Genomic DNA, 10817 nt, shown 5'->3' with positions numbered 1-10817 from the left:
TGAAAAGTGTTTAATGAAGTCATATTAACTGAAGAAGTTCAGTATCAAAGGTCTAAGGCTGTTTTGATGGACACAGACAGTTCCAGTTCAATAGCTTTTGATAAAACACTCACAGCCTTTCAAAAGAAGTTGTAAAATATTTATATGAATGTAAAGAACAGTTGAAAAGTGTTTAATGAAGTCATATTAACTGAAAAAGTTCAGTATCAAAGGTCTAAGGCTGTTTTGATGGACACAGACAGTTCCAGTTCAATAGCTTTTGAAAACACTCACAGCCTTTCAAAAGAAGTTGTAAAATATTTATATTAATGTAAAGAACAAATGAAAAGTGTTTAATGAAGTCATATTAACTGAAAAAGTTCAGTATCAAAGGTCTAAGGCTGTTTTGATGGACACAGACAGTTCCAGTTCAATAGCTTTTGAAAACACAGTCACAGCCTTTCAAAAGAAGTTGTAAAATATTTATATGAATGTAAAGAACAGTTGAAAAGTGTTTAATGAAGTCATATTAACTGAAGAAGTTCAGTATCAAAGGTCTAAGGCTGTTTTGATGGACACAGACAGTTCCAGTTCAATAGCTTTTGAAAACACACTCACAGCCTTTCAAAAGAAGTTGTAAAATATCTATATTAATGTAAAGAACAAATGAAAAGTGTTAATGAAGTCATATTAACTGAAAAAGTTCAGTATCAAAGGTCTAAGGCTGTTTTGATGGACACAGACAGTTCCAGTTCAATAGCTTTTGATAAAACACTCACAGCCTTTCAAAAGAAGTTGTAAAATATTTATATGAATGTAAAGAACAAATGAAAAGTGTTTAATGAAGTCATATTAACTGAAAAAGTTCAGTATCAAAGGTCTAAGGCTGTTTTGATGGACACAGACAGTTCCAGTTCAATAGCTTTTGAAAACACAGTCACAGCCTTTCAAAAGAAGTTGTAAAATATTATATTAATGTAAAGAACAAATGAAAAGTGTTTAATGAAGTCATATTAACTGAAAAAGTTCAGTATCAAAGGTCTAAGGCTGTTTTGATGGACACAGACAGTTCCAGTTCAATAGCTTTTGAAAACACAGTCACAGCCTTTCAAAAGAAGTTGTAAAATATTTATATGAATGTAAAGAACAAATGAAAAGTGTTTAATGAAGTCATATTAACTGAAGAAGTTCAGTATCAAAGGTCTAAGGCTGTTTTGATGGACACAGACAGTTCCAGTTCAATAGCTTTTGAAAACACAGTCACAGCCTTTCAAAAGAAGTTGTAAAATATTTATATAATGTAAAGAACAAATGAAAGTGTTTAATGAAGTCATATTAACTGAAAAGTTCAGTATCAAAGGTCTAAGGCTGTTTTGATGGACACAGACAGTTCCAGTTCAATAGCTTTTGAAAACACAGTCACAGCCTTTCAAAAGAAGTTGTAAAATATTATATTAATGTAAAGAACAAATGAAAAGTGTTTAATGAAGTCATATTAACTGAAAAAGTTCAGTATCAAAGGTCTAAGGCTGTTTTGATGGACACAGACAGTTCCAGTTCAATAGCTTTTGAAAACACAGTCACAGCCTTTCAAAAGAAGTTGTAAAATATTTATATTGAATGTAAAGAACAGTTGAAAAGTGTTTAATGAAGTCATATTAACTGAAAAGTTCAGTATCAAAGGTCTAAGGCTGTTTTGATGGACACAGACAGTTCCAGTTCAATAGCTTTTGAAAACACAGTCACAGCCTTTCAAAAGAAGTTGTAAAATATTTATATAATGTAAAGAACATGAAAAGTGTTTAATGAAGTCATATTAACTGAAGAAGTTCAGTATCAAAGGTCTAAGGCTGTTTTGATGGACACAGACAGTTCCAGTTCAATAGCTTTTGAAACACAGTCACAGCCTTTCAAAAGAAGTTGTAAAATATTTATATTAATGTAAAGAACAAATGAAAAGTGTTTAATGAAGTCATATTAACTGAAAAGTTCAGTATCAAAGGTCTAAGGCTGTTTTGATGGACACAGACAGTTCCAGTTCAATAGCTTTGAAAACACAGTCACAGCCTTTCAAAAGAAGTTGTAAAATATTTATATTAATGTAAAGAACAAATTGAAAAGTGTTTAATGAAGTCATATTAACTGAAAAAGTTCAGTATCAAAGGTCTAAGGCTGTTTTGATGGACACAGACAGTTCCAGTTCAATAGCTTTTGAAAACACACTCACAGCCTTTCAAAAGAAGTTGTAAAATATCTATATTAATGTAAAGAACAAATGAAAAGTGTTTAATGAAGTCATATTAACTGAAAAAGTTCAGTATCAAAGGTCTAAGGCTGTTTTGATGGACACAGACAGTTCCAGTTCAATAGCTTTTGAAAACACAGTCACAGCCTTTCAAAAGAAGTTGTAAAATATTTATATTAATGTAAAGAACAAATGAAAAGTGTTTAATGAAGTCATATTAACTGAAGAAGTTCAGTATCAAAGGTCTAAGGCTGTTTTGATGGACACAGACAGTTCCAGTTGAATAGCTTTTGAAAACACAGTCACAGCCTTTCAAAAGAAGTTGTAAAATATTTATATTAATGTAAAGAACAAATGAAAAGTGTTTAATGAAGTCATATTAACTGAAGAAGTTCAGTATCAAAGGTCTAAGGCTGTTTTGATGGACACAGACAGTTCCAGTTGAATAGCTTTTGAAAACACAGTCACAGCCTTTCAAAAGAAGTTGTAAAATATTTATATGAATGTAAAGAACAGTTGAAAAGTGTTTAATGAAGTCATATTAACTGAAAAAGTTCAGTATCAAAGGTCTAAGGCTGTTTTGATGGACACAGACAGTTCCAGTTCAATAGCTTTTGAAAACACAGTCACAGCCTTTCAAAAGAAGTTGTAAAATATTTATATTAATGTAAAGAACAGTTGAAAAGTGTTTAATGAAGTCATATTAACTGAAAAAGTTCAGTATCAAAGGTCTAAGGCTGTTTTGATGGACACAGACAGTTCCAGTTCAATAGCTTTTGAAAACACAGTCACAGCCTTTCAAAAGAAGTTGTAAAATATTTATATTAATGTAAAGAACAAATGAAAAGTGTTTAATGAAGTCATATTAACTGAAGAAGTTCAGTATCAAAGGTCTAAGGCTGTTTTGATGGACACAGACAGTTCCAGTTCAATAGCTTTTGAAAACACAGTCACAGCCTTTCAAAAGAAGTTGTAAAATATTTATATTAATGTAAAGAACAAATGAAAAGTGTTTAATGAAGTCATATTAACTGAAGAAGTTCAGTATCAAAGGTCTAAGGCTGTTTTGATGGACACAGACAGTTCCAGTTCAATAGCTTTTGAAAACACACTCACAGCCTTTCAAAAGAAGTTGTAAAATATGTATATTAATGTAAAGAACAGTTGAAAAGTGTTTAATGAAGTCATATTAACTGAAAAAGTTCAGTATCAAAGGTCTAAGGCTGTTTTGATGGACACAGACAGTTCCAGTTCAATAGCTTTTGAAAACACAGTCACAGCCTTTCAAAAGAAGTTGTAAAATATTTATATCAATGTAAAGAACAGTTGAAAAGTGTTTAATGAAGTCATATTAACTGAAGAAGTTCAGTATCAAAGGTCTAAGGCTGTTTTGATGGACACACATAGTTCCAGTTCAATAGCTTTTGATAACACACTCACAGCCTTTCAAAAGAAGTTGTAAAATATTTATATCAATGTAAAGAACAGTTGAAAAGTGTTTAATGAAGTCATTTTAACTGAAGAAGTTCAGTATCAAAGGTCTAAGGCTGTTTTGATGGACACACACAGTTCCAGTTCCACATAGTGCGCATTAGCGACATCTGGTGGTCAGACTTGTTTCTCCACCATATCTAAATCATCTAAATCACAGATCTACGGTTTGAAAAAGCACTTGACCAAAGCTTCGGAAGTCCGTGACATACGGAATCATTCTTGTCTTGAATCAGTTATATCTAATATAAACTAATCTCATCTAAATTAATTAATTTGTGCCTCGAAGCCTCGGTATCAACCGTCCCATCACTAGACTTAAGTACCATGGACAGTGAGTCTTTATCACGCTGTCAATCGAAATTTGCACTTTGTAGATGGTTCCTCAGATTAACGATGACGTCACAGCCCTCCATAGAGGTAAGTGTGTTTGTTTGCTGTCGAGCTCTACAGAAAATTGTGTTGTACTTTGTGCTCATAAGTCAGTAACGATAATAAAATTAAATGAGCCTTTTTAAATGCAGATTCACAAAGTTATTGAAAGCGGAAGTCCGAATGTGCGAATATAAAACCAACTTTACCGAAGTCTGAAACTTCGGTAAAGTTGGTTTTATATTCACACATTCGGACTTCTGATAAATTCAGACTTTCCAATAAATGTGCAATAATTTAATGTTTGCGAATTTTAAGCACCGACATGATATTGAGTCTTACTTTCTACTTCGGTAAAGTTGGTTTTATATTCGCACATTCGGCCATCCGTATTCAATAGCCTTGTTAATCACACTACATTGGACATTCAGTGGACATTCACAAGTAAATATGCCATTAAAACAATACTTGCCTATTTTGATCGACTGTGAAAAATGTTGTAAGTTGACAATCGTTGGTTGTCAATATCATGTCGGTGCTTAAAATTCGCAAACATTAATTTATTGCACATTTATTGGAAAGTCTGAATTTATCAGAAGTCCGAATGTGTGAATATAAAACCAACTTTACCGAAGTTTACTTTCTTTCCATGGGTGTGAACGTGATAATTATAGTTTATTCTGGTCAATAAACCGAAATATAACTTTCACTTTACAAATTTTGTTACACACTTTTAGCAATTTATAACTAAACCATCACTGATTAAACATAGTTACTAGCTTCTTATTGTTCAGTTTATTTAATTGAAGTACCTTACTACACTAAAAATATGGTTTAAATAACGGCTAATATGCCCTTACTAGCCTATTTAAGTTGATCATTAATTACTAGTGTGTATGTGTGTACCATGCATAATTGTGGACCTTTAAAATAAAGTATTAACATATCTCCTTTGAGATCTGCCTCCCTCCCCTTCAGGTACAGTCATTTATGTTCATCTGTTTACATTTATTGAGGAAAGAAGACAAATATCTAAGAAAATGAATGCGTATAATTTCCATCTCTTGTTTCTTGTTTCTTGACAGACCGAAAGGAAAAGGACAGTGATTCCCAAACCACAGAGAAATTAATTACTGTTGATGAGTATCAAGCACAACCTTGACAGAGACTCAGAAGAGGCTGAAAAAATGGAGGAAAACGAAAAATTGAGAAACGATGACACAAAAGTAAGAAAAATGCACATACTTTACTGTTGTGGTGAATCAGCAGCCAGCTATCAAACTGTTTGGTGGATTACTTTAGTAGTTTTTACTGTCTTTGCACTTCAAACTTTCAATTTTTTTGTAGAACTGCTATTGCTTCAATATTATTATTCAACTTGCTATGTAAAGTTAAGACAAAGAATTTAATAATTATTGGTAATTAATTGCATTATCAAGTATATGACAAGAAACCTGAAAGTTTTCCAACCTCTAACATCTGGCATGATGGCTTTGTAAAACGCATCATTAACATTAAATTTATCAGCTTAGATGACCATATGTACACATAGTAAATAGGTGTAAGAGATTGCTTTATCATATTTTATTTTGCTATAATTTTGTTGCTAGAGCTACCAAATCTGTTAAATGAAGTGAAGATGGCCCTGAAGTCTCTGTTTGTCAGCATCAGTCACATAACATGGAAGATGGGACAGGATTTGCCACAGAGTAATTACAGAGCCCTTCCAACAGAACAGGTAGTGTACTAGTTTATCTAGTCAATGAAGTGCTGAAACCCTGTTGTTGTTGTTGTTATTACTATATTCAATGTGATCCAGTGGGAGTAAGTTTAGGTTAAAGGATTAGTTAGTTTCAAATGAAAATTAGCCCAAGCTTTATTCACCCTCAAGCTGTCCTAGGTGTATATGACTTTCTTTTTTCTGATGAACACAATCTGAGAAATATTAATAAATATTCTGATGCATCCAAGCTTTATAATGGCAGTGAACGGGATCAATAAGTAAACTTACTCCACACGGCTCCAGGGAGCTTAATAAAGGCCTTCTGAATCGAAGCGATGCATTTGTGTTAAAAAAAAAATCCATATTTAACAAGTTATGCAGTAAAATATTTAGCTTCCACCAGACCGCAATCCATATTCAAGTTACGAAGAAAGTGTAAATTGGCATCACATCAGTTACAGTTTTTTCCGTAAGTTTATTAGGGAAGGTGTAGGACATAGTGTAAGCTTTGTGAACTGCAAGAGTTTTACACTTTCTTCATAACTTGAATATGGATGGCGGTCTGGTGGAAGCTAGATATTTTACTTCATAACTTGTTTAAATATGAATATTTTTTTTACACAAACGCATCGCTTCGCTTCAGAAGGCCTTTATTAGGCCCACAGAGCTGTGTGGAGTACGTTTATAATAGATGGATGTGGATGGATGCACTTTCTTCAGCCTTATACTCATTGATCACTATCACTGCCATGCCATTATAAAGCTTGGATGCATCAGGATATTTATTAATATTTCTCCAATTGTGTTCATCAGAAAGAAGAAAGTCATATACACCTAGGATGGCTTGAGGGTGAGTAAAGCTATAGCTAATCAGCAGCAGGGGGCGTGTCCACTCTTGATGGGGGAGGAGAGAGAGAGCAAGAGGGATATTTGAAAAATGAGTGTAGAAAGAGAGATGACTGAGAGAAATTACAAAAGAGAAAATTTCAGAGGAATATCTTGTATTTTGAAGTTAACAAAGTATAAAAGTAATAAAGAAGGATAAAGTTTAATACTTCAGTTGAGGGATTTTTAAAACCTCTAAAAACACTGAAGTATGTTCAATAGTAACACTGATTCTTGTCTTATCAAACACCACTAATAACGTGTTGATTGTGCTGGTTGAGCAGAGAAACACAGAGAAGGAGAAAGCAGCCCGTGTCGAGCTCTTCACTGATCTCATCCGCTCCATTGAGAGATGTCAGACTGAACTGCTGGAGATGATGGAGGAGCAGCAGAAAGCAGCAGAGAAACAGGAGGAAGAGCTCATTGAAGAGCTGGAGCAGGAGATCACTGAGCTAAAGATGAGAAACACTGAGCTGGAGCAGCTCTCACACACTGAAGATCACCTCCACCTCCTACAGGTCAGTCAACATCTCTCTGATCAATGATAATGCAGTATATGACACCATAACACTCCCCATGCTGAAGGATTTCTCCTCTCTCCTGCTGTAGATTTACTCATCCCTGTGCAGCTCTAGAAACACCAGGAACTGGTCTGAGATCAGTGTGAAGACTGATGAGAGTCTGGAGACTCTGAGGAGAGCTCTGACTCAACTGCAGGACACTCTACAGGAGAAACTCACACTAAATGGTATGTCAATATCAAATACAATATACAGATACATATATTTATCATCTTTAAATATCAGCAGTGGGGAAAGTTACTTTTATAAGTAATGCAATATTGAGTTAGTCCCTGAAAAAGTAACTAATTGCGTTAATTTTTATGGAATTAAGTTACTTTTGTGTTACATTTTCTTGCTTGCTTGTATTTACAAAAAAACAAAAAACAGAAGTTCTATTTTTGTCAAATGTAAAAGGCTTTTCAACAAAAGTGAAATAAGCCTCAGACTAATTAACAGTTTTTTCTAGTTATTATTTGAAAGTGTTGCTTACAGACAAACAGTGGGATGTTGATCAGTACTGGCTTTGGATTGGCATTATCACGCATCTCAACCAATGAGAGCATGGAGCGTTTTCTTTTTAACAGTCACTATAAGGGAGGAAATGCCCTGAATATGAAACTTTGCGCCTCACGTTCATCTTCTAGGCTCTTGTCTGTATAGTAGGCTAAAGTGTTTTCCTTCCATAGAGCCTATTATAAAAGAAAACATTAAATGAGGGCAGCTTAATGCAGTAAGACGGTGATATTAAAACGCAGTTTAGGACTACATCTTTTTGAACGTGTAATGTTGTCAGCGTTTTATAATGATTTTCTATGGAAGAATAATGCCTAACTTTTTGCGATTTACAAGAAATATTTTAACTTCGACTATGGGAATACTGCTGTAAAAAAGCACTGTATTTATGTTTGCAAACCAAATGTTATTGCACATTTGTTCATATAGCAGTACTTTTACAATAAAGGTGTGCAATACATAACTTTTGAACTCACTATAGAATTTTGTTTATAATGTGATTATTCCCAGAAAAATCATGTGATTAAATGTTTTAATCATTGCCCAGCACTAACTATAATATAATATGAATTATTGTTCAACATCCATGAGACTTTAGTACATCTGCAAACATGTTTAGATGAGAAACTATAGAAAGAAACATTAACTTTCTGTAATCTTCTGTTGGTCTTTTCAGCTGTCTCACAAAAGTTTTGTGAATATGTTTTAGATAAAATGTTTAGCAGAAGAAAATCAAATCAAACTGAAGGACATCAAGGGTTTAAGATACGAGGGGCCATATAGGCCATAATTATTGAAAAGCCTCTTATAAACGCTAGTGAAATAAAAAACGTTAATCAACCACATGAAATTCATTCATATGCATAACTGAAAAGCTTCTTAGAAGCAATATAGTGAAACAAAACACTTTAATCAACCTTAGTGAATTTCAGACCTGTTTCAGACCTCAAACAGCTTTGGAGAGCTGAGCTTTAATTTTAAGTTTATAAGTTTAATGTTTATAGATTTGTATTTGCTAAATAACCATAACAATAATCCACTCCAAAACTGAGATGAGTAACATTACACACAAAAAATATTAAGAAATATTAAGAGCTCACACTCAAAGCAATAGGGGTTTCATTTTGATTCTCTAAATATCAGCAGAGACACATACATTGATCAGATAAATATGATATTGTACTCAATTCTTTGAATATAATCTTAAATCTTGTCTATAATTCCACACATAAACATGTCAAAGATCTGATGATGTTTTATTGTCATGTGTCTCTACAGATCTGAAGAGGATGCAGCAGTATGAAGGTACAGTGTGTGTCTGAACTAAACTAGATTACATTCATATACTCACAGCTTCATCACTGACCTACAGGATGATTAAACACTGATTAAATATTAAAAACATCATCACAAAATATCTGTATTAAGTTGTGATTCATATTCTCTGTTTTCTCAGTGGATGTGACTCTGGATCCTGATACAGCTAATCCATATCTCATCCTGTCTGATGATGGAAAACAAGTGAGAGATGGAGACATTGGACAGAAACTCCCAGACAAACCAGAGAGATTTGATAGATATCCAATTGTCCTGGGAAAGGAGGGATTCTCCTCAGGGAGATTTTATTTTGAGGTGCAGGTGAAGGAAAAGACTAAATGGACTTTAGGAGTGGCCAGTGAATCCATTGACAGGAAGGGAGAGACCCCACTGAGTCCCAGTGATGGATTCTGGACTGTGTGGCTGAGGAATGAGAATGAATATAAAGCTTGTGCTGGTCCCTCTGTCTCTCTGTGTCTGAGTGAAGCCGCAGCGGGTCGGTGTGTTTGTGGATTATGAGGAGGGTCTGGTCTCCTTTTATGATGTGGAGTCCAGCTCTCATATCTACTCTTTCACTGGTCAGTCTTTCACTGACAAACTCTATCCATTTTTTAGCCCGTGCCTTAATAATGGAGGTAAAAACTCAACTCCACTGATCATCACACCTGTCAATCACAATAAATGAATTTACACCCCAATATGAAATAGGAGATGAAAGTAATGATCTTAATAATTAAATCTGAAAACATTATATATGTGCTGCTATTTTTAAATTTTTTGTTTTTCAGTTTTTAAAATCTGTAAGCTATAATTACATATTTTTAATGTAAATAAAATGTCTCTACTTGAGAAAGTGAAACTGTAAAATCTTAAAAAAATGAAACTAGTAACAGTGTTTCTCAGCTCGTTTGAGCTTCCACAAGAACCAATGAGGTAATTGTTCAAGAGTCAAAAACAAGTACGGTTGAGCTTCTGTTTATGTTCACTGATCAGTGTTTATATTTGAATTAAAGCTTTATCTGTTCATCATAAAGCGATCCAGTCTCTTCAGAAAATGTGGACTAAATCCCGGTCCGGCATTCATTAAATCGGCCTGAAAAACCCAACTTGCTGATCTACTACTTAAGCTAGTTATTCACATCAGCTGTATTTGTCTAGTGTGTGTTCATGCACAGCTGTGTCATATGACAAAACATTACATTTTGCTTGTTTTACTAAAGAAGTAAAATGAAAAGTAATATAATTAAGTTTTGGTCAGCATTTATCATTACTATTGTGTGTAAGTGTTGGGGTGTGCTAGCAAAGCAGTTCATTCTGGTGTAATCTTAATTTTAAGTAGTTATACTTACATTTTTTGAGTATAAAATCAGTCTTCTCCAAAGGCGAGATCTTCGAGCAGCTGTCTGATGTCTCCTTTGGCTTCAGACATTGTTAACACTGAGGAAAACCGTACTAGGTAGGGTTGTGGAGTAACTGGTTCTGTGAGGTGTTAGTGCACCTGTCACTCATATCTTTATTTTATTGCAGGACCTATAATTACATACCAGATCAGGGAAAATACAATGGTTGTATCTTTAACAATGAACAATAATAATGACAAAAAACAAATATGGGTTTGTATACATCATAGTTTGAGATTCACAGACATAAAGCATGATGACAAGATTAAATATTTTGAATACATCATAATACATAAAAGTTATTTATTTGTTTATTATTTATAAGCCTA

The 10817-nt window shown here is 33.7% G+C and overlaps 1 pseudogene; it reads left to right on the top strand.

Moving 5' to 3' along the window:
• LOC125276154 overlaps positions 1–10094 on the top strand; it is an 18425-nt pseudogene extending 8331 nt beyond the window's left edge.
• The last annotated feature ends 723 nt before the right edge of the window (positions 10095–10817 follow it).

Source organism: Megalobrama amblycephala, linkage group LG9 (assembly GCF_018812025.1).
Source record: "Megalobrama amblycephala isolate DHTTF-2021 linkage group LG9, ASM1881202v1, whole genome shotgun sequence".
Classification (NCBI taxonomy): Eukaryota; Metazoa; Chordata; class Actinopteri; order Cypriniformes; family Xenocyprididae; genus Megalobrama; species Megalobrama amblycephala.
Note: the sequence above shows the minus strand (reverse complement) of the source record. Positions and strands in the feature narration are given on the sequence as shown.